Genomic DNA, 7,114 nt, shown 5'->3' with positions numbered 1-7,114 from the left:
TCTTTGAGTTTTGGCTCTATTAACTATATTATAATGAATGCATACATATATAGCCCATTATATGTTTTACCTTTGACCAACACTAGGTGTTGAATCATATAGTATAATACAAAAGTAGTACAATAAGGTCCAGCTTTTATTGTCATGTCTTTGGTATCAGACTATACAGAATATAATATAAACGCAGTGAGAGATGATAAAGAATGCTGGAGTTTGATCAAAATATGATATTTTATATCAGGAGGCCTTCCTGAACAATACACATGAATCCCATTCACAAGGTGTCTATATACTATGCAAAATGTATGTACACAATACAAAGCTGCTTGTTTTACAGGGGTTACTGTATACTGTAACCACACCCATGTCAATAAACGTATATGCACGTGAACTTGGTGGTGTTGTGAATGCTAATTTCTTATTTGAATGATTGTGTATTTAAACCTTTACCGAGTAACATGTGGGTGTGGGTTGTCTGCTGGTGAGGGGAACCAATGGAGGAAAGATCATAAACACGATGGGCAGAGAAAGTACCTCCTGCACCTTTAAACAATTTGTTATGGATATTAAGACATGAGGGTGTTCTACTTCCACTTCAAAGGAGCTCAATAGAAAAAACATCATACTAAACGTGAGTGCACATAGCATAATAATGGAGAGTGTTGCCTGCTGGTAGTGTGACACCTCTGTTATGGTGTCTTCACTGTCTTGTGATTTCAGTAAACACTGGTAGTGACGGCCAGGCCATAGTGGTCAGGAGATGACAACAGTCATGAATCATTGTGCTTAGGTTTATTCCATTTTGCATGGTGGATTATTATTGGCCTAGTGCTTTATGTTTGCAATTGATTGTTTCTGTGCAGTCTTTGGGTGTGGTTTTTGATTGGCTTGGCCAACCATGTTGTAGAGCAGGGCTACTCAACTTAGGATGTCTCAGGGGCCACTCAGCAAAATACAAGAAGTTCAAGGGCCGCAAGCAAAAAATGAAGGTCCTATTTTGGACGTTTAGACAATGATTTTGTAACACACTAGTCTAACAATTAAGGAAACACACAGAAAACAGCCACATTTCCATCTATAAGGCCAAACTTCATTGAACAAAAATATTGTCATGGAATTATTAAGATTAACAATGAAGTTTCTTCTTTTAGAACAAACAAATTGGCAAAAAGGTCTTGTGTAAAACAAGTAAAAAATTGTTTCCTAGTGGTTTTGGAGAGAAAGTGAAAAATGACAACAGAAATGATTTGTCCACACTGAAAGTAGACAAAATATATTAGTATTGGTATGACCATGACGGTCCGCATAGAGGGCCGCGGCCTCAGGTTGAATAGCGCTGTTGTAGAATGTGTATAACCGATAGCCATAGCCTTAACTGAAGGGGTCACAGAGGAGTGTGATTAGCTGACACATATGGCCAAAGAATGAGAACACATCTGAACTTACATGACGCACATGACCCACTCCCCTCCAATCAGCCAATCACTGTTTCAGAAATAAGTGACACTGTACACTACAGCATCAGCACACAGTACACACAGCTACAGTGTGTACTTTTTTACTGTGTGAAACCAGTGAACACAATACTTGTGTACGATGTGCACTCAAATAAATACTATCACAAGGGTTGTCACAATAACTACTAGTACCAAAATTAACCGCATTAGGCCATTATTAACAACACCATTAAATATATTTCGTTCAATTGAACATGACATTAACCATGATAATTTTGTGGTAAAACAAACATCTCTCTTTCATACATGTCTCTGAAATGTAGGGAAATCCCAAGGAGAGCTTTACAAAATATATAGTTGTTTCTATATTATGGAAAGGCTTGGCAGTCCTGATATATTTCAATATTATCTATCTTACAATTCAATGTGCCCTCTATTACACATCTGAATTAGGTTGGTAGGTGGGAATACTTAGAACAGGGGTAGGCAACTAGGCACGGGTGGCAGCATTGGCACAGGGGAGGGTAATCATTGGCACACATCTGTATGCAAACTCTGACTGGGGATGGAGTCTGGGAAATACCGCCTATGTGGGTGGGTTTTTGCTCCGAGTCTAATGATCATCACAATGTCCTGATGTCAAAGAAGATATGTCATCAGAAGAAGAAAAAGAGTATAGACCTAATAGTATTTATGGACAATTGGAATCTGTTGGAAATATTACATTTTGATGTCGTAACATAATTCAACTTAATGTTGATGACATGCTGAATATCAAGAAAATAAAACTTCATGTCAAAACCTGTATATAAACCACTGTGGTACTATCCCAGACAAATTAGATTTGACATTAGATTGTCATGCTGTATCACCATCATAAAATATTCATTGAACCATTCAACATTGTGTCGTGGGAATGTTGCTTTTAGAAAAAGCTAAACTATGAAATCCTTCATGGTCTGAAGTTGTAGCCATGATGTCAGAGATCCATGACACTGATCTCCCTGACTATAGAATACAAGAACGCTCGGTCAAATCTGGGGAACTTGGAACGGTCGCCACCAGCTATTCCTAAACACAACCTCAGTAAAACTATGCCTAAACCTAACCTTATTCCTAAACGTAACCTCAGTAAAACGAATACAAGAATACAAGAACTGCTGGGGGCGAGCGGTCTGTTCTACAGTATACAGTATCGGTTGCCACTTTATTAAATGGCAAAATGCGGAGGGAAGGATGTTTCTCGAAGGACAATTGGAACAGTCTGGATTAGATAAATTGGAGAGAGCAGACAGTTCTCTGAAAGACGTTGATAAGGCATAAGGTTACAGGGACAATGTGCTCAGCTATCTAACATATCATTTTCCGAATGTCTGAGTGTCTGTCTGAAACAGCGTTTCTCCTCAGTGGCTGGAGCAATTGATCTGAAATCGCATCACCATTAGCATATGAACACACCTGACATAACTGTGAAGCCCGTTTGTCACTTTCACAAATCATATGCTGTATATTAGCATTTTTATGGTGTATCTACTATCTATTCTGCATCTAGCATGAGGCATATCTATTCTGCATCTAGCATGAGGCAACATGTTTAACCAGCTCTGTGTGTGTGTGTGTGTGTGTGTGTGTGTGTGTGTGTGTGTGTGTGTGTGTGTGTGTGTGTGTGTGTGTGGGCGGGCGGGCGGGCGGGCAGGCGGGCGGGCGGGCGTGCGGGCGTGCGTGTGTGTGTGCAGGCGGGTGGGCGGACACAGTATCTCTGTAGCCATTAAACGAAACGGGTATTTCTTACATTGATGCTCCTACATATCATGCAAGCACCAGTTAAAGTTACTTTCCATCCCTCATATACTGTGTGCAGTGTACACATCCCACCCACACACACTGCACATCATTTCGGAGCTCATATTCTTGAACGGGTAAGGGCTAGTGGCTATAGTTTAGTACAATTTTGTACAAAGCAATGCACCCCATTCTTTTATCTTCATTTACCATCTCTTTTCTGCCTCCCTGCCCCGTAGTTGTAGTCTGTGAGCTGAATTTTGTATTCTAGAAGAAAATGCAAGGGGTAGCCCGATAGCCGAATAGCCTCGTACCCGCCCCTCTTCCAGAAACCATTTCATCCTCCTGGAGAACGGAAGTTGGTCGTTTACTAGGCTAATAGCCGAATGGGTAGGGTGCACATATGGGCACAATGCTCTGATCAGTGAGTCTGTGGGTCGCAACCAACATTTTATGTCCTTTGTTAGCAACCTGTCAAGTATAGATCTGATTATAAGACTTTCCTGATCAGTTTAAGCATGGCTAGCCAGGCTAGGTCTGACACGTTATGTTAATATGAGCCCTTAGATCATCAGGTGAGGCCCTTCAGGCCATTTCATGAAAGTAATTTATTTTGGAATGTATCCAAAATGTAATGTGAAGAGTGTAAGCACCTCAGCAAGAACATGCACACAACATGTATTACATTGATCTGGTTGTTTTGTTATGGTTGAATCTTAACACGATAAGTTCGATTACACATCACATATTAAGCTAGCTCTAGCAATGCATCTGATTAAGGGCTATAAATATCACTATGTGATGCAACTAAGAGACCAGATTCGGAACACATTACTGGCAGTCACACATCACTGATAGGCACAGTGGGAGTATAAAATAATTACCAGGGTATGAGACATTCTCGGATGTGGGTTGTGTGTTTATTCTGCATCCAAAGTTCAAGGGTAACCAAAGTGGTGCAATTGCACCCTGAAACAGAGCCATAAATTAACCAAACATGTAGACAGCAACTTGATCCGTGCATTTCCCCCCTGTAATCATCATCAACATTATCATCATCATCATCATCATCATCATCATCATCATCATCCTTGTGGGAAAGAGGCAACTTTGTTTTACACTGATTGTCAGAACATAGTGTCATGACTCATGTACAATTACATACTGTATGTATTATGACCACATGACACACAAAGCATAACATCACATGTTCATGTATGCAGATCTAGTTCTCAATGGCAGCAGCAACTTGCAAGAGGTCTGAAACTGTAAAATCAATTTGTTGGATTCAGTCCAGCGTCCACAGCTGCTACAGTAAGTAGCTCAGCTGTATGCTGACAACTGTATGCTGAGAACTGAAACTTGGCAATGCTCAGTACTTTACTATATGCATACCACAACAACGCATGCGCGCACACGCACACGCACACACACACACACACACACACACACACACACACACACACACACACACACACACACACACACACACACACACACACACACACACACTACTACACACACACCCTCTCAGTTTTGCACCTGACAGTATCTACAACACAGAAGACAGAACCCCTTTTCTACGTTTGACAGGACAACTGTCGACACTAGCTTATAACTAATCCAGTCTTACAGGATAGACATTCTGTCCTAGGAACCTATAGTGCAAGACAGCAGCACATTTCTTCTATAATGTGCACATGCTCTCTCCATACTGCTTCACGCCTTGGGTTGCATCATCATGCATCTCAGGCATCCAGTGTTGCCACATGGCCATTACTTCAGAAAGGCATGGGTTTCACTCACTCTCTTCTCCTTGTGATTGATCTGAATCTGCGACAGTATAGGTCTACTTGTATTTAGAGATACTTTATAAGGGTTTGTTATCCAGGGACAAAGAGTGTGTGTGTGTGTGTGTGTGTGTGTGTGTGTGTGTGTGTGTGTGTGTGTGTGTGTGTGTGCGTGTGCGTGTGCGTGTGCGTGTGTGTGTGTGTGTCTGACTGACCTTCCATGTCTGGAGTTAATCTTAAAGCATTGGACCGATCGGAGTCAAACCAGCCAGTAGGCCAAGGACGTCACTCCACCACACATTTTTCTAATTGCTATACCAGTCCGTTGGCCAATAACTTTTGAACAGTAGTGCGTTCGATAAACATCTGCCTTCAATGGATCATAAAACAATACCCCAAATTAGCCAGACTACTTTCTGCCTATCTAAAACTCACACAATTCTCACACAAATCGCTACACATTATCTCTGGGGGGGCGTGTGGTGAACATGTATCATTCATTTCTTTTTTATATTCTATACCGATTGATTATAAATGGCTGCCAAACATTGTGGGGTTAATGGTTATCTTATTAAAGGCCTTCAGCCCAGTTAAGAGGTGCCACTCTAGGCTGAAAGATAGCAGGGTATCTATGACTCTGAGACATAGACTAAGCATCCTTCAAAATATGTGCAACAAGGAATGAATTCATTGTCTTTCAAGGGAGAGAGGACATCGGTAGTACATTCATCAGACTGAGATCCCATGTTGATGCTGCAGTTGTGGAGTAGTGTATTTACAACAACACCACAATAATTTTTCTCACTTAAAGGGGAAGATCACCCATTTTCAATATTGAACTGTGTCATTAATATACCTTAGAGGAGTTGGGTGGAAATAGAAAAAAAGTTCCCCCTCTTCTGTGTTGCCTAGAACTGGAGGATTGATTTTGGGGTTTGTATGGTAAAGTACAACGTGATGACATCACACCGTTGTACTTTACAATACAAACCCCAAAATCAATCCTCCAGTTCTAGGCAACACAGAAGGGGGGGGAACTCTTTTTCTATTTCCACACAACTCCTCTAAGGTAAATTAATGACATAGTTCAATATTGAAAATGGGTGGTCTGCCCCTTTAAAGCAGTGGTTCTCAACCTTTTCAGGCCGTGACCCCCAAAATAATCATATTTTAACTGGAGACCCCCACCTTGACGAGCACTAACAGTTGAGGCATTACATTGTACAACATGGTTCTATTGTGAAAATAGCAGATCTACATGATCACAACGCCTCGTGTTGTGAGGCGTTGTGAGCATGTAGATCGGCTATTTTCAAAATTTCGAACTCTAATATTTGACAGTTTGGACAATGCTTAATTTGTCATTTTAGAGGTATTAAAAACTAAAAAGACCTTAAATTTTCACTTTAGAAATGTGCAGATACCCTTTATAGACTTCAACTTTATGTTGGTTTGTTTACTGTTGAGTGAGAAAACAATGTTGCACATTAAGCTAATCATCTGGGGACCCCCCAAAATAATTTGGGGACCCCCACTGGGGGTCCCCACCCACAGGTTGAGAACCACTGACTTAAAGGATGATGTCACCCATTCTCACTGGTATAGGCAGCTTTCTGAACTGTCCAAAGCCCTCCTCTGAGACAGAGAACCAGTTATATGAAGATCCTTTATGTAGGCTACATAACATGGACACTAGAGTTATCCTATTGTGTACATATACATATTGCCTTTTTCTTATTGTTCTTAGTATCAATGGGCTAAATTCATCAATCTGGTCGTAAATATAGTGTAAATAAAGTGACTAAATCTGGCTTATATTTCTGTCTTACCTTAAAAATTCCTTCAAAATCCCAGACAAAAAAACGTTGCTGAATCTGACCCTAACTTGGGAACTGTCCTAAATGCCGGTAAGATCAAAATATGGGCGTAATTTGGCCGTAAAGTGCTTGATGAATCGGGCCCATTGTCTGTGTTATGGCTAAGGTGCATGAGGGGTATGGGCAGTGGAGCAGGTTTGGCAGAGGCTTGTGAAGGGAAATCATGCCTTTGAATGATTGACAGTTTTATTAAAGTGCATGAAACTAT

The sequence above is a fragment of the Nannobrachium achirus genome (assembly GCF_963921795.1).
Source record: "Nannobrachium achirus genome assembly, chromosome: 5".
Taxonomy (NCBI): domain Eukaryota; kingdom Metazoa; phylum Chordata; class Actinopteri; order Myctophiformes; family Myctophidae; genus Nannobrachium; species Nannobrachium achirus.
Note: the sequence above shows the minus strand (reverse complement) of the source record.